The sequence below is a fragment of the Bombina bombina genome, chromosome 5 (assembly GCF_027579735.1).
Source record: "Bombina bombina isolate aBomBom1 chromosome 5, aBomBom1.pri, whole genome shotgun sequence".
Classification (NCBI taxonomy): domain Eukaryota; kingdom Metazoa; phylum Chordata; class Amphibia; order Anura; family Bombinatoridae; genus Bombina; species Bombina bombina.
Window position 1 is genome coordinate 1,054,807,419 of NC_069503.1, and position 18,887 is coordinate 1,054,826,305.

The window sequence follows — 18,887 nt, forward strand, 5'->3', positions numbered from 1 at the left end:
TACATGCAGCGTCACGAAGACGGATAGGCGACAGGAGCGTTCACTGGGTGTAAGAAATTAATTATAGATATATTGAGGGGGGTGAGGGTGAAGGGGGGTACCTCTCTGAAATGAGTTTTTGCAGGTTGGGATGTCTGCAACATGTATGCTTTCAACTCTACAACCTAAACCCGTTCATTCAGGCACTGGCAACTGAGAAATTCCTGGAGAGGATACATTTCAAGGATATCTATGATGATTGTTATCTAAGAGTTTCTCAAATCTTTTTTATTTTAGATCTTCATATACTACTCATTCAGTCCATTCAGTCCATTCAATACTCCAGATCTCCCTATTTGGCTTGGACACAAAAAAAATGCTTTTTTTATTAAGATGTTGATATCCGGTTATATACCCTAAGATCTTGATGAAAAACTAGCTAAGGAAATATGAATCTTGTGTTATATTGTTGACTGTAAGGGCTGATAAAGATAGTTCCAAGTCAGAGATATTGGTAAGTAGAGTAAATGTAATAATGTCAGTTAGAGCAGATGGGTATAGTAGGTACTTTTCTTAGAAGGAAGATAATTGGATCCATTTGGAAACATTTAGCTTTAGGTGGTGGTGTCATATAAAGAAGGTGTGGGTAGAAATTAGTAAGGAATATGAGATATTGGTACAAGAGTAATATCCTAAAATGTATATATTTGTGGTTCATCACTGAGACACCTAAGTTATAAATATATACTTTTAATTTGAAAGTGTTTAAGTAAAATTGAAAGGTACCAAGAATAACCTTGGGTAATAACAGTTGACAAAGTTAATGTAGGATTGGTAGCTCTAGAGAATGAGACAAAAAAAGCAATGGATAGATAGAAAAAGAACCAAGAGAAGACTTTAAACATTAAATAAGAATATCTAGACGTGTGAGGCGATCAATGGTTTATAAAGCAAATGAGGATTCACAGATGGAAAGTAAAGATAACTTTCTTCTGTCTCATGACCACATCTTTATCAAGAGTGTAGAAGCATAAAATAAAAGGCAACTTATGCCAAGGAGACATATGGCACTGAATTTGAGAAGGGAAATAACCAAATTACAAGAAGACAGATAAAACCAAGTTTTTGTGGCCAATTTTATTGTTGCAAATAGCTAGAAAACCACAGATGTGAACCATACAACAGCATCCTTCATCTGATTCGATATAAAGAAGATGAATAGAAAGCTGACTTGAAAATGTTGTCTGCTTAAAAATCACAGTGCTAAATTAGATGTGAATTGTTTAACCATTGCACCCTTGAGTGGCTTTCTATCTAAGGGACCACACAACATCAATCATCCAGAAGATATAACCTTTAGCGTGGAACGCATTGCCATAACAGAGAACAGACCACACACAGCACCCGTCAAAAAACTCCCTGCCAAGATGCCTATGAATTTTAAGCCCAGTTATCTCAAACTGCAAAAAAAAAAAAAAATCAGGTGAGTGTAAATCTGGTAACCAGATGTTATTGTGTAAAACAGATGTAAAATCCACAATATTATATTCAATATCTGTTTTTCCTTATATGGTTTGTCAACATTGCTAATTTCACAAATATTTCATACTGAAGTTTGCTGGCATAAACAGAATATTTAATAACTGTTAACAACAACATCTCAGGTGCAATGGGCAATGTACCAATATAAGAGACTTCAATATTTAGGTTTAATAATAGAATAATTTTGCCTTTTGAACCTAATAAGCATAAGACTGTTTGTCTGCATATTTCCAGTAATTCACATTTATTGTATCATTGTAATATTCTTAGCCTGGATAAAGATCTAAGAGCACAAATGCACTATTTACCAGAAATAAAAAAAGCTTTTACATTTTTATTTAATTATTTATTAAAGTAAAATTATGGGGTCTTTTGAACTTAAATGGCAATAAATTGCAATTTGAAATGGTAGAAATATGTATATTTTGCAGCATAAAGATCATTAGAAAACAAATGCCTTTTTTTTCGTAATACTCTGCACTTTAAATTTCAAAGTAAATATCTGTCATGCATATGGAAGAACATTATTTAAACCTTAAAATGTTTTATATGAATAAAAGGTTAACGTTGTTTATTCTGACTTTGAAACTTAAAAGAAACAGGTACAATAAAAAAAAAAAAAATAGAAGCATAGAAACATAGATTTTGACAGCAGAAAAGGACCAAAACGTATAGGCCCAAAACGTTTGCCCAAAATTTACGAAAAGTATAAACGTACCTAGTTTATAGACTTTTGCTGATCTCAGGCATTCTTAAATTCCCCCACAGTGTTTGTCATTACCACCTCTTGTAGATGGTTAGTCCATAATTCAATCACCCTTCCTGTTAAGACGTGCTTCCACAAATGACTCATGAATCTGCTACCCTTCAGCATGAGATCATGACCCCTTGTTCTTGTATTTTTCTTCTTATGAAGTCCCTTAATATGCTTGAAAGTTACTATCATATCACCTCTTTCCCCTTTCTCCTCTAAGCTATACATATTTAGGTCATTAAGCCTCTTCTGTTAAGTTTTATTTTTTAGACCATGTACAGTTTTAGTAGCCATCCTTTGCACAGATTACAGTTTGTTTATATCTTTCTGGAGATATGACCTTTAGAACTGTACACAATTTTCAAGATGAGACCTAACTAGTGATCTATAAAGTGGCATAAGAACCTTACTATTTCTGCTTCAAATACCTCTACCAAAATATCCAAGCATTCTACTGGCCTTGCTCGATGCAATACTACATTGTTTACTATATTTTAAATAATCTAAAATAATAATTCCCAAGTCCTGTTCCTCATTTGTAACACTCAGTAAATTGTCATTTAAGGGCCAATTTATCAAGCTCCATATGGAGCGTGATGCCCCTGTTTCCGCGCTAGCCTTCAGGTTCGCCGGAAACAGAAGTTATGAAGCAGCGGTCTAAAGACTGCTGCTCCATAATTTGTTCGCCTGCTCTGAATGATTGCTCTGAATAAGATTGGGTTGATTGACACCCCTGCTAGCGGCCGATTGGCTGCGAATCTGCAGGGGGTGGCATTGCACAAGCAATTCGATAAATGCAGAGGGTGTATGCTGTTGGCATTTATCGATGTGCAGCGGACATGATACGCTACATTGTATCATGTCTGCTTGCATTATGATAAGTCTACCCCTTAGTCTGTAATTAACTTTGGATCTTTCCAAAATGCATCATTTTCCACTTTGCTGTGTTAAACTTTAGATTTCAGTCATTTGTTCAATCTTCTAATATTTTTATATCACTTCTCATTTGGTCCCTTCCTCACCAAAACATCTACTGTATTACAAGTTTTTGTATCATCTGCAAACAGACATACTTTCCACTGTGGCCCTTGGCTGATATCAATGATAAATATGTTAAACACAACAGGCCCCAGAACTGACCCTTGAGGAACACCACTAGTAACTTCCACCACTGTTGAATGTACTCCTTTTACTAAGACACTCTCGCCTAGATTACGAGTTTTGTGGTAAGAGGGGTGCGTTGCTAACCTGCACTTTATTCTCACTGCTCACTTACCTGCAGCGCTGGTATTATGGGTGATGCCCCTGTTTCCGCGCGAGCGTTCAGGTTCGACGGAAACAGAAGTTATGAAGCAGAGGTCTAAAGACTGCTGCTCCATAACTTATTGTGTACAAAACAGAAAAAGTCTCAGCACTACTATAAACAGCTTATCGTTATTTCTTATATTGAAAGACAGAGAAAGACCTTCGTTTCAAATGCAAACAAATATCCACCTTTGGTTAATCAGTTCCATGTATTCTGATGTAACAGGTCAAATTCCATTCATATTACCAAACAGGCGTGCAAAGTCACTGTGCGGAGGCAAAGTTCATCTGTAGCATATAACAATATATCTGGTTCTACCGGTTAGCTTAGTTAAGCAAAGGTACAACCCCCTCAGAGGTAACATCATCTATTACAAAAGATTTATTGATGATCTTATATGTATTTGGAATGGAGACAAAAAGAGTGCTATGGAATTTGTTGCACTACTGAATACCAACAATGTAGGCATTAGATTCACCAGTGAATTTGAAAAACACAAAATACATTATTTAGATGTAGAATTAAGTGGAAATGTTAAAGGACAAATATTAACAGAGGTATATACTAAACCTATCTCAGGTAATACACTTTTGCATGCCCATAGCAACCATCCAAAACGGGTATTCAACTCTGTGGCGAAAGGTCAATATATAAGATTAAAAAGAAACTGTAATATAGAAGCAACCTATCAGAAACATTCAGAAATATTAAGCAATAAACTAAAGGATAGAGGCTACTCATATAAAATGATTGAGAGTGCGAAAAAATCAGTAGCCTCAATAAATAGAGCAGATCTCTTAAAAGAAAAGACAAAGGAACATATCAATAAAAATGATGATAGAGTAACCTTTGTAACAAAATACAGCTATCAATATCACCAAATTTGTTCCATTATCAAAAACCATCTACCCTTATTACAAGCAGATGAGAAACTTATAAAAATCTCAAGAGAAGGATGTCGATTTTCCTTTAAAAAGGGGATTTCCATAGGAAATAAAATAGCCCCAACTAAACTGAGAAATAATAACAATACACAAAGTTCTTGGTTAACCTTTAAAGGAACCTATCATTGTAGCAATTTTACCTGTAAGGCGTGTGAATTTTTGCAAGAAGGCAACTCTTACAGGAGCTCTGTCACAGGAGAAAGATTTTTTCATAAATCATGTTTAAATTGTAGAGAAACTTATGTTGTGTATCTTCTAACTTGTACCTTGTGTGACCTACAATATGTAGGACTCACAACGAGGGAAGCACGTGAAAGGATAAGAGAACATGTTAACAAAATCAAACATTCCTCTCTTTCTACTCCATTAGTGCAACACTTTAAACTACAGCATCAAAGTAACACCAACTCTCTAAAATGGCCTATAATTGAAAAAGTGTACAAATGATGAGAGGCAAGAGCAGGGATGATGTATTAGCCCAAAAAGAGGCTTTTTGGATACATAAATTGAAAACGAGATGGCCCCTAGGAATGAATTCAGAATATGACATAATAAACCATTGGCGATGAAAAATTCATCAATATGTATAATAAGACATTTTATCTAAATGTTAAGTTACACATAGGGAGACACACTCAAAAAAATACATAGCTTACGGTGTTTTAATGAACACTATAAGGACAAAATCAATAACTTTATTTATTATTTTTGATGAAACAATTCCTCAATGACAGTGTCGCACACACATAAAATTATATAAAACAAATAAAGACAATAATTGAAAATGAATGTTTAAGTGAAGAGAAAAGTTAAAAAGTCTGCAATAACTTTAATTATACTCTTTAAATTTTAAATTTATAAACAAAATTGAGCCCACTAGATCCAGAATTGGTTCCAAAAATTTGAACATAATGAGATTTGGATATGAGCTAGCTCACTGTGGCCTAGATTTAGAGTTCGGCGGTAGCCGTCAAAACCAGCGTTAGAGGCTCCTAACGCTGGTTTTGGGCGCCCGCTGGTATTTGGAGTCAGTGATTAAAGGGTCTAACGCTCACTTTACAGCCGCGACTTTTCCATACCGCAGATCCCCCTACGCCATTTGCGTAGCCTATCTTTTCAATGGGATCTTTTTAACGCCGGTATTTAGAGTCGTTTCTGCAGTGAGCGTTAGAGCTCTAACGACAAGATTCCAGCCGCCTGAAAATAGCAGGAGTTAAGAGCTTTCTGGCTAACGCCGGTTTATAAAGCTCTTAACTACTGTACCCTAAAGTACACTAACACCCATAAACTACCTATGTACCCCTAAACCGAGGTCCCCCCACATCGCCGCCACTCGATTAAAATTTTTAACCCCTAATCTGCCGACCGCCACCTACGTTATACTTATGTACCCCTAATCTGCTGCCCCTAACCCCGCCGACCCCTATATTATATTTATTAACCCCTAACTTGCCCCCCACAACGTCGCCGCCAGCTACTTAAAATAATTAACCCCTAATCTTCCGACCGCAAATCGCCGCAACCTATGTTATCCCTATGTACCCCTAATCTGCTGCCCCTAACATCGCCGACCCATATGTTATATTTATTAACCCCTAATCTGCCCCCCACAACGTCGCCGACACCTACCTACACTTATTAACCCCTAATCTGCCGAGCGGACCTGAGCGCTACTATAATAAAGTTATTAACCCCTAATCCGCCTCACTAACCCTATCATAAATAGTATTAACCCCTAATCTGCCCTCCCTAACATCGCCGACACCTACCTTCAATTATTAACCCCTAATCTGCCGACCGGAGCTCACCGCTATTCTAATAAATGTATTAACCCCTAAAGCTAAGTCTAACCCTAACACTAACACCCCCCTAAGTTAAATATAATTTTTATCTAACGAAATAAATTAACTCTTATTAAATAAAAGATTCCTATTTAAAGCTAAACACTTACCTGTAAAATAAATCCTAATATAGCTACAATATAAATTACATTTATATTATAGCTATTTTAGGATTAATATTTATTTTACAGGTAACTTTGTATTTATTTTAACCAGGTACAATAGCTATTAAATAGTTAAGAACTATTTAATAGTTACCTAGTTAAAATAATTACAAATTTACCTGTAAAATAAATCCTAACCTAAGATATAATTAAACCTAACACTACCCTATCAATAAAATAATTAAATAAACTACCTACAATTACCTACAATTAACCTAACACTACACTATCAATAAATTAATTAAACACAATTGCTACAAATAAATACAATTAAATAAACTATCTAAAGTACAAAAAATAAAAAAGAACTAAGTTACAGAAAATAAAAAAATATTTACAAACATAAGAAAAATATTACAACAATTTTAAACTAATTACACCTACTCTAAGCCCCCTAATAAAATAACAAAGACCCCCAAAATAAAAAATTCCCTACCCTATTCTAAAATACAAAAATTACAAGCTCTTTTACCTTACCAGCCCTGAACAGGGCCCTTTGCGGGGCATGCCCCAAGAAATTCAGCTCTTTTGCCTGTAAAAAAAAACATACAATACCCCCCCCCCAACATTACAACCCACCACCCACATACCCCTAATCTAACCCAAACCCCCTTAAATAAACCTAACACTAATCCCCTGAAGATCTTCCTACCTTGTCTTCACCATACCAGGTTCACCGATCCGTCCTGGCTCCAAGATCTTCATCCAACCCAAGCGGGGGTTGGCGATCCATAATCCGGTGCTCCAAAGTCTTCCTCCTATCCGGCAAGAAGAGGACATCCGGACCGGCAAACATCTTCTCCAAGCGGCATCTTCTATGTTCTTCCATCCGATGACGACCGGCTCCATCTTGAAGACCTCCAGCGCGGATCCATCCTCTTCTTCCGACGACTAGACGACGAATGACGGTTCCTTTAAGGGACGTCATCCAAGATGGCGTCCCTCGAATTCCGATTGGCTGATAGGATTCTATCAGCCAATCGGAATTAAGGTAGGAATTTTCTGATTGGCTGATGGAATCAGCCAATCAGAATCAAGTTCAATCCGATTGGCTGATCCAATCAGCCAATCAGATTGAGCTCGCATTCTATTGGCTGTTCCGATCAGCCAATAGAATGCGAGCTCAATCTGATTGGCTGATTGGATCAGCCAATCGGATTGAACTTGATTCTGATTGGCTGATTCCATCAGCCAATCAGAAAATTCCTACCTTAATTCCGATTGGCTGATAGAATCCTATCAGCCAATCGGAATTCGAGGGACGCCATCTTGGATGACGTCCCTTAAAGGAACCGTCATTCGTCGTCTAGTCGTCGGAAGAAGAGGATGGATCCGCGCTGGAGGTCTTCAAGATGGAGCCGGTCGTCATCGGATGGAAGAACATAGAAGATGCCGCTTGGAGAAGATGTTTGCCGGTCCGGATGTCCTCTTCTTGCCGGATAGGAGGAAGACTTTGGAGCACCGGATTATGGATCGCCAACCCCCGCTTGGGTTGGATGAAGATCTTGGAGCCAGGACGGATCGGTGAACCTGGTATGGTGAAGACAAGGTAGGAAGATCTTCAGGGGATTAGTGTTAGGTTTATTTAAGGGGGTTTGGGTTAGATTAGGGGTATGTGGGTGGTGGGTTGTAATGTTGGGGGGGGGGTATTGTATGTTTTTTTTTACAGGCAAAAGAGCTGAAATTCTTGGGGCATGCCCCGCAAAGGGCCCTGTTCAGGGCTGGTAAGGTAAAAGAGCTTGTAATATTTGTATTTTAGAATAGGGTAGGGAATTTTTTATTTTGGGGGTCTTTGTTATTTTATTAGGGGGCTTAGAGTAGGTGTAATTAGTTTAAAATTGTTGTAATATTTTTCTTATGTTTGTAAATATTTTTTTATTTTCTGTAACTTAGTTCTTTTTTATTTTTTGTACTTTAGATAGTTTATTTAATTGTATTTATTTGTAGCAATTGTGTTTAATTAATTTATTGATAGTGTAGTGTTAGGTTAATTGTAGGTAATTGTAGGTAGTTTATTTAATTATTTTATTGATAGGGTAGTGTTAGGTTTAATTATATCTTAGGTTAGGATTTATTTTACAGGTACATTTGTAATTATTTTAACTAGGTAACTATTAAATAGTTCTTAACTATTTAATAGCTATTGTACCTGGTTAAAATAAATACAAAGTTACCTGTAAAATAAATATAAATCCTAAAATAGCTATAATATAAATGTAATTTATATTGTAGCTATATTAGGATTTATTTTACAGGTAAGTATTTAGCTTTAAATAGGAATCTTTTATTTAATAAGAGTTAATTTATTTCGTTAGATAAAAATTATATTTAACTTAGGGGGGTGTTAGTGTTAGGGTTAGACTTAGCTTTAGGGGTTAATACATTTATTAGAATAGCGGTGAGCTCCGGTCGGCAGATTAGGGGTTAATAATTGAAGTTAGGTGTCGGCGATGTTAGGGAGGGCAGATTAGGGGTTAATACTATTTCTGATAGGGTTAGTGAGGCGGATTAGGGGTTAATACATTTATTATAGTAGCGCTCAGGTCCGCTCGGCAGATTAGGGGTTAATAAGTGTAGGTAGGTGTCGGCGACGTTGTGGGGGGCAGATTAGGGGTTAATAAATATAACATAGGGGTCGGCGATGTTAGGGCAGCAGATTAGGGGTACATAGGGATAACGTAGGTGGCGCGGTTTACGGAGCGGCAGATTAGGGGTTAAAAGTGTAATGCAGGGGTCAGCGATAGCGGGGGCGGCAGATTAGGGGTTAATAAGTGTAAGGTTAGGGGTGTTTAGACTCGGGGTACATGTTAGGGTGTTAGGTGCAGACGTAGGAAGTGTTTCCCCATAGGAAACAATGGGGCTGCGTTAGGAGCTGAACGCTGCTTTTTTGCAGGTGTTAGGTTTTTTTTCAGCTCAAACAGCCCCATTGTTTCCTATGGGAGAATCGTGCACGAGCACGTTTTTGAGGCCGGCCGCGTCCGTAAGCAACTCTGGTATCGAGAGTTGCATTTGCGGTAAAAATGCTCTACGCTCCTTTTTTGGAGCCTAACGCAGCATTTGTTTGAACTCTCGATACCAGAGTTAAATTTATGGTGCGGCCAGAAAAAAACCCGCGGAGCGTTAACAGCCCTTTTACCGCCGAACTCTAAATCTAGGCCTGTATTAGCCAATATAATTTAACATATACAATTAAAAATAAATGATTAAACAGAATAATTAAGACTTAAGAAATGAAATGTTTAGGCAAATACAAAACACAAAAGAGTTGATTATGCTCAGATAAAACATAATGTTTTCACAATAGGGCAAGATTAAAAGGAAATATATATGCTATTTTAACTTAATATATCTGTTAATTTATAAACACCAAAACACTGCAGGTTGTCAAGGGTTAAGCAAGCTAGATACATAGCAGGTTAAGGATAGGGCAGTTTTGAGAGGTGTGTAGAGGTTTAATTAACAATAGAAACTTTGTATTTGTTTTAAATAGATTTCACAGGCAAGGTTCCAACAAGCTATGATTACGGCAATAGCCGAAACGCGTAAGCTGGAACACTGCCTTTGATATTTCCTGCTGTACGAAGATTGAAATGTGCATATACGTTTTATTGCACTTGCTAGAGAAGCTCCGATGCCCTAAAAACCTGATCCGGTGTCCTCCTGATAGCTGCACAGGCTAAAACAGATCAAAGTGCAGTGGGAACAGTCACAACACTCCTGGGTACAAAAACGGAGGCCCCAGGAAAAACAGAAATGCCACGAGAAGCTAACAAAGATACGGAGGGCAGAGGAGACAGAGGCCACAGCATGTAAGTAATCAACATACAAAGTGCGATATGCGGCCTCTGTAGAGTAAAAAGCAGAAACGTTGGGCACCAATATACAGAAGCAGGTCTTGCTGTGAGTTTGAAAGCTGTAAAAGGGGATATGCACAGAGAACAATACGATATTGCCCAATTTAAAAGGGAACAGTATACCCCAAATTAGCCAATCATCAGGAAAGTAAAGGGGGCCCTGCAGAAGGCACCAGCAATTCCCAGCACTGACAACAGTATAATGAGATGCTTAAATAAAACATAGGGCTCTCATGGGAGCAGAATCTGCACAGAACAGCGCAGAATAGCGTTTGGAAACACTAAATTTAACTTGACACAGGAGCCTGAAATACCATATGGGATACAGATATAATACAGTGAGGACATCTAGCTAAGAAGAATACTGGTGAAGATCCTCAAACATAATAAAAATACCAAGAGAGCATTTAGGCCATAGAGATATGCCAGCTAAAAAAAGCTCAGAAACCTGAGATTTCCTCCAAAAACAAAATGCTAAATCAATATTTAAAACCAGCAGAAATGAATCAATAAGTGCATGTAAACGACTTCACGCAGGAGCCAACACAAAATACAGAGGCAGTACCCCCAATATCAGAAATGCAGGCATACAATGCAGAGGTTACAAGGGATCTCATACAGACACTATCCACCAAAGATGACATAAAAACGGCCATGGCAGATATGCGCAACATGTTTCAAGAAATACAAAGAGATATGAAACGCATGGGCCACAGGGTCACCACATTAGAAGAAAGTCACAACATAGCGATACAAGATATTCAACATCTGTCACAAATGTCATACAGCCAAGAAGAAACAATACAGAACTTGATGGATAAGGTGGAAGATTTAGATAATAGGGGCCGAAGAAACAATTTGCGGTTTAGGGGCATCCCAGAAACTATCACACCTACAGCATTACAAGGCTACCTGCAATACCTTTATAGGACACTTAAAGGCACTAATTCTTCACCAGATATAATTATGGAAAGAGCCCACAGGGCCCTCAGAGCAAAGCCACCTACAAAAGCCCCTCCACGGGACGTGATAGTTAAATTCCTAAACTACAATGATAAAGAGGACATATTGAGACAAGCGAGACAGAAACCTCAATTCACTCATGCGGTAATACATATCCAAATATTTGCTGATATTAGCCCCACCACACTCCAAAAGCGGAGAGAATTACAGTTCATAACCACAGCGCTGAGATCCCAGAAAATACAGTACAGATGGGGGTTTCCAGTAACCTAGCCTCAAGAGGAGACAAAACAGCAACATACAGAAAGATGGAGGATATAGCGGATTTCTGTGAGACTCTACAAATTCAAATCCCAGCCCCTAGAGATTATCAACCTTCAGACATCAGAAACCAACCAAATGGGGACGCAAGAGGAGACAGAAGCAGAAGGCGCAAAACCAACAGGGCTTCCCACCCATCACCACAAAGCATAGAAGACCGACAGCAGTGCAAAGAAGGCCCCACGCCGCAAACCAGGACGGAACTTCAGACACATACCTCAGTAAAAAAAAAAAAAGTTGATATAGTTGTTTGTTAAAAATTGTCTGTCTGTTTTACTATAGAAAGTAGATGATGTTGTTTATTTCATTTTTAGGTATTTTTTGCTCTAATTCATCACAATGTAATTTGTTATGTTACACTCGCTGGTGTCCACAAATAATAAACTGAATGATAAAAATTAGATATAGCAGGGGGGCACCAATAAACAGACACTCAAAACTGTACACTTAGGCACACCGTATGACAGGCATTAGCATCCAATCATGATAACTCTCATGATTATGCAAACTCTAGATACTAGTACAACACAGAGCCCATTATACCATAATGTTTCTAAGTTAACCCACTGCATGGCCACAGGATCTTGACTCAACTAGGCCCATAATAAAGACGCCTGGCACCAATGACACATATGATCTTATAACTATGGGAGGGCACCGCCTCAGGGGATAGGGATAATTCCTCCAGCTACACCACATACCCTCTTAGATCACACAACACAGTATAGACTAAGCAAGTAAATCCACTTGACTTCATCTTTGGGTCCCTCGTACTACAGTTAACATCTCACAAAGAATATATCAGGGACAGCTTTATCTTGCATTATAAAAAAAAATTTGTTTGATATATTTTCACACTAGTTGATACTCACTTAATTCATAGAATGGCAGCCCAAGGTAACCAGCAAAGCAAACGCAAACTAAGACTGATCACAATAAACGCCAAAGGGCTAAACAGCCCGGAAAAAATGTCCATTGCTTTCAGGGAGCTATACATAACCTAAGTTAATAAATCATAGATATCGTACGGCATACTCAGCGTCAGGGCCCACCAAAACAAAGGGAGTTAGTTTCTTGATCAGGAACTCAATCCCATTCCACCCAACACACATAGACAGAGATAAAGAAGGAAGATATATAACGGTCATAGGATTATTATATAATAAATTTATCACTCTAGTGAATGTCTACTTGCGCAACCAGAATCAACACCAAATGTTAAAGGTAGTAACACAGAAAGTACTTGAACACGGGAAGGGCTTGCTATTCCTAGGTGGGGATTTAAATGTACCTCTGGACCCAACTAAAGACACATCGAGCGGCCTCTCCAGCGTACCTAAAAAAACACTCAAGTCAATGAATACGCAATTTCAGCAGCTTATGTTACATGATACTTGGAGAACACTTCACCCCAATGATAGGGATTTCACATTTTTCTCACACCCGCACCAGTCCTATTCAAGAATAGATTACATATTAGCAGACACAGTTGGTTTATCATTGGTGTACAACACAACTATATCTCCACTCACATGGTCCGACCACGCGCCAGTACTCTGTGATTTTAATTGGCTGGATAAACCAATTTTACCATACATCTGGATGTTGGAGGAACACCTTATTAAAGATCCCATTCATAAGAAAGAAATAGATAGGGGGTTACAGGACTATTTTCAGACTAATAACACTGACCAGGTATGACCAACACATATATGGGAGGAACACTCATCAAACTCAACGCCCAAAGATGCAAGCAAAATAGACAATACTATAATTCATGAAGAGCCCAAATTTCCTATTGGGAAAAAGAACATAAAAAGACACCAACCTCAGCCAATTTACTTAGCTCGCTAACAAAGGTGAGGAACGACTTACACGCACATTTACTTAAAGAAATCCAACTTAAAGCCCTCCGCCTAAAACAACACTACTTTGAACATGGGAACAAGCCTGGTTCTCTTCTGGCCAAAGCTCTTGAGAGACAACAACTCAAAACTTACATCCCAAGCTTACTAGATAAGCCCGGCACCCCACACAAAGACAGTGCCAATATAGCGGAAATCTTTAGAAAATATTACTCATCTTTATATAATCTAAAGCCAACAGACTTGCCAAATTCGGAAGAAAATGATAAAGCAAAGACAATTAAGGACATAGAGAAGTATTTATCAGACATAGAGACCCCGACATTGGACGCAGAAGACTGAAAAAGTTTAGAATCACCTATAACAAAATGAGAAATTCTGAAAGCTATTAGGGACATGCCTAGCGGCAAAAGCCCAGGACCTGACGGGTTTACTATGGCCTACTACAAAGCCTTCTCCACACTTATAATCCCCTATCTCTCCAATGTATATAACCAGCTTCTATCAGAGGAGGCTTTCCAAACAAATGTTAGAAGCACACATAACAATTCTTCCAAAACCAGGTAAAACACCAAATAAACCCGAAAACTTCCGACCAATATCTCTACTAAATTTGGACATTAAAATATACGCCAAAATACTAGCAACCCGCATAAATAAATTTCTCCCCAAATTTATTAATCCAGACCAGGTGGGATTAATACTGGGTAGAGACGCAAGAGATAACACTCTTAAGGTGCTTCAAATTATCTCATTTGTGCAGAATAATAATATCCCTGCATCATTTACATTCACAGACGCTGAGAAAGAGTTTGACAGGGTGGCCTGGGATTTTCTCAGGGCCGCCCTGTCCAAAATGAACTTTAGCAGTAAATTCATTGAAATGATCTTTGCCCTATATACATTACCATCTGCAAGAGTAAAAGTCAATGGCCTCTTATCAAAACAGCTTCTCAATTACAAACGGTACCAGGCAGGGTTGCCCACTCTCCCCGATTTTATTCGCAATCTCTATAGAAATCTTAGCATTAAAACTCCAGAACGACCCACAAATTTCAGGTATTCTTGTCGGTAATGCTGAACACAAATTGGCTATGTACGCTGACGATATTTTGCTAACCCTAACAAACACTGAGATTTCACTGCCGAAAGCCTTGAGAGTTTTTAGTGATTATGGTAAACTATCTAACTTCTCATTAAATGTAAACAAATCCGAATTCATGAATATAACAATGCAACCGGACACTATGTTAAAGAGACTATCAAACTGCCCACTACAACCACAGAAGGACAGTATGAAATATCTAGGGGTCTATCTTGCAACAAACTAAGACACCTTATTCATGGCTAATTATAAAGAACTGGCGAGGTCATTTTCAAACGATCTCTCGAGTTGAAAAAACAAAAACCTCTCGTGGCTGGGCAGAATCAGTGTAATAAAAATGAATGTCCTCCCACGCATATTATACATTTTACAAACCCTCCCGATAGCGTTACCACATGACTATATCGAGAAGTTACAGAAAACCATAGAAACATTTATATGGAATGGGATAAAACCCAGAACACAAAAACAAACACTATATTTACCCAAAGAAGAAGGTGGATAAGGGGTACCCAACCTTACACTATACAGACAAGCAATAGTGACACAAAGGCTAGAGGATTGGTGTGCAAACGATCAAGAGAAACACTGGGTACAGATAGACAGAGCTATACTGACCTCTAACAATCCAGGCTCCTAGGCATGGACAGCTAAAAAAAGACAGATCGGCCATAGTAAACAAATATCCTCTGTTAAGGGAGTTTTTCATTGTATGGGACAGGATAACGCACACTTCATCGCACATATCTACACCAGTATCACCGCTGACCCCCTACAAAACCAACCTGGCCTTACCGCTAATAATGACAAAAGATTATACACATGCAGGGTTCAAGATAGAGAATAATGCTTTTTACAGCTTATCCCATCAAAACAAATTAAAAAGCTACTCAGAAATTATCACTTCCAACATTGACTCATCCCTGTCTTGGCTATCATACGCACAAATAAAGCACTTTCTCTACACTCACAAACACAAAGATTTAGTTCTCAGGTCGACAACAAACTTCGAAAAACTATGTCTAATGACAAACACACCACGCCACTTAATATCAATGCTTTACAAACTACTTCTGGGGAAGGGAGATAACCAACTTCCTAACTATACTAGAGCATGGGAGAAAGAACTAGACACAGAGTTTACACTACAAACATGGAACAAAATATTTATTAACACCAAAACAGCTTCCATCTCAGCCCAAGTGCAAGAAACAAATTATAAGTATCTAATGAGATGGTACCTCACACCAGCAAGATTAAAGGTGATATACCCACACACCACAGGTAGATGCTGGAGAGGCTGCTCTGAGGTTGGAACTATTCAACACATGGTGGGATTGCCAAAAGCTTCAGGAATTCTGGACAAAGGTAGTAAATCACATGTGCAAGACGTTAGGGGTTCTGGTACCAAGGGACCCAAAAATCTTATTATTTACCAACCTACTCAAGTTAAAAAGATTAGACAAACACAAGTTGCTGTACACCATGATCAGCAGCACAAAGCTCCTGATACCCAGGCATTGGAAATCTACAACGGTCCCGTCCTTAGGAGATTGGATTGCACAGGTAGACCAACTCTTACTACTAGAAAGATACTATTATATTAAAGTGGGGAAGGTTGAGACACATGAATTAATGTTGAACACCTGGGAGAATAGCAAAACATGATAACAGCCTCTTATAGCCCCCTGACTCATCCCCAGCACCCCACACTCTATTAAAATTCATTTTGAAAGTTGACAGAGACTTTAGGAAAGATGACCCTGTAGCCAGGGAATGGTGGGGAACCAAAAGATATTTGAAACTGTTATTCAGCATTAACTAATATTATTTTGTCATTGTTATTGAATGTATTGCTACGGGGCTTTTGCTGAAACTTATGTCATTTTTGTTGAACACTAAGAACGGACAAATTCATTGGTGCACAATTTGTCACAGCTATACTAGAGTAATAGAACCATGAAGGCAATCTTCCCCGCGAATTGAAATTTCAATTTCAAGCTGGTAAGATGCATATAAAACCTGGAATTCAAAACGCCTAATACACATCCAACTAAAGGATGAAGATCAGCAAGGACATCTTTTATAGATGATTTACATAAAGAATTTGTGTTCTAACGTTAGATGGATCTGGCATGGGGCACTGGACTTGTTATCTACCTGTGGGTTGCAATGGCTGCTCATTCATTGTTCTTTTGATTTGTATATGTATCTTTATAAGATCAGTTGATGTTGTAACATTATTTTACATTTTTCATTACAACAATAAAGCTTTTTTGAAAAAAAAAAAAAAAAAAAAGGCCCTTTTGTGGGGCATTTCCCCAAAGAAATCAGCTCTTTTACCTGTAAAAAAAAAAATACAAACAACCCCTGCAACAGTAAAAACCCACCACCCACACAACCAACCCCCCAAATAAAACTAAAAAAACTAAGCTCCCCATTGCCCTGAAAATGGCATATGGATGGGCATTTCCCTTAAAAGGGCATTTAGCTCTATTGCTGCCCAAAGCCCTAACCTAAAAATAAAACCTACCCAATACACCCGTAAAAAATCCTAACACTAACCCCCGAAGATCCGCTTACCATGAGAAGTCTTCATCCAAGCGGCAAGATGTCCTCAACGAAGCCGGCAGAAGTGGTCCTCCAGACGGGCAGAAGTGGTCCTCCAGATGGGCAGAAGTCTTCATCCAGACGGCATCTTCTATCTTCATCCTTCTGACGCGGAGCAGGTCCATCTTCAAGACATCCGGCGCGGAGCATACTCTTCAATCGATGTCTTCTTCTGGAATGAAGGTACCTTTAAGTGACGTCATCCAAGATGGCGTCCCATAGATTCCGATTGGCTGATAGAATTCCAATCAGCCAATAGGATTGAGCTTGCATTCTATTGGCTGATCCAATCAGCCAATATGATTGAGCTTGCATTCTATTGGCTGTTCCAATCAGCCAATAGAATGCAAGCTCAATCCTATTGGCTGATTGCATCAGCCAATAGGATTTTTTTAACCTCAATTCCGATTGGCTGATAGAATTCTATCAGCCAATCAGAATCTAATGGACGTCATCCAAGATGGTGTCCCTTTAATTCCGATTGACTGATAGAATTCTAAAGGTGAAAAAATCTTATTGGCTGATGCAATCAGCCAATAGGATTGAGCTTCAATCCTATTGGCTGATCCAATCAGCCAATATGATTTTATGATGCATCAGCCAATAGGATTTTTTCACCTTTAATTCTGATTGGCTGATAGAATTCTAGCAGCCAATCGGAATTAAAGGGATGCCATCTTGGATGACATCATTCAAAGGAACCTTCATTCGTCTTTAGTCGTCGGAAGAAGAGGATGCTCCGCACCGGATGTCTTGAAGATGGAGCCGCTCCGCGCCGGATGGATGAAGATAGAAGATGCCGTCTGGATAAAGACTTCTGCCCGTCTGGAGGACCACTTCTGCCGGCTTGGATGAAGACTTCTCCCGACTTTGTTGAGGACTTCTTGCCGCTTCGCTGAGGACTTCTCCCGGCTTCGTTGAGGATGAATGTTAGCTCTTCAAAACTGTAATTGGATCTTCAGGGGTTAGTGTTAGGTTTTTTAAGGGTTTATTGGGTGGGTTTTAGTTTTAGATTAGGCTTTGGGCAATTGAAAAAAGAGCTAAATGCCCTTTTAAGGGCAATGCCCATCCAAATGCCCTTTTCAGGGCAATGGGGAGTTTAGGATTTTTTAGTTAGGTTTTTATTTGGGGGGTTTGGTTGTGTGGGTAGTGGGTTTTACTGTTGGAGGGGGTGTTTGTATTTTTTTTACAGGTAAAAGAGCTGATTTCTTTTAAGGGCTATTGGTAGTTTATTGTAGGCTAGGGTTTTTTTATTTTTTGGGGGGGGGCTTTTTTTATTTTGATAGGGCTATTAGATTAGGTGTAATTAGTTTAAATATCTGATAATTTCTTTTTTTTATTTTGTGTAATTTAGTGTTTTTTTGTAATTTAGGTAATTGTATTTATTTAATTTAATTTATTTAATTGTAGTGTAAGATTACGTGTTAGTGTAAGACAGGTTAGGTTTTATGTTACAGGTAAATTTGTATTTATTTTAACTAGGTAGTTAGTAAATATTTAATAACTTTTTAGAAACTATTCTACCTAGTTAAAATAAATCCAAACTTGCATGTAAAATAAAAATAAACCCTAAGCTAGCTACAATGTACCTATTAGTTATATTGTAGCTAGCAAAGGGTTTATTTTACAGGTAAATATT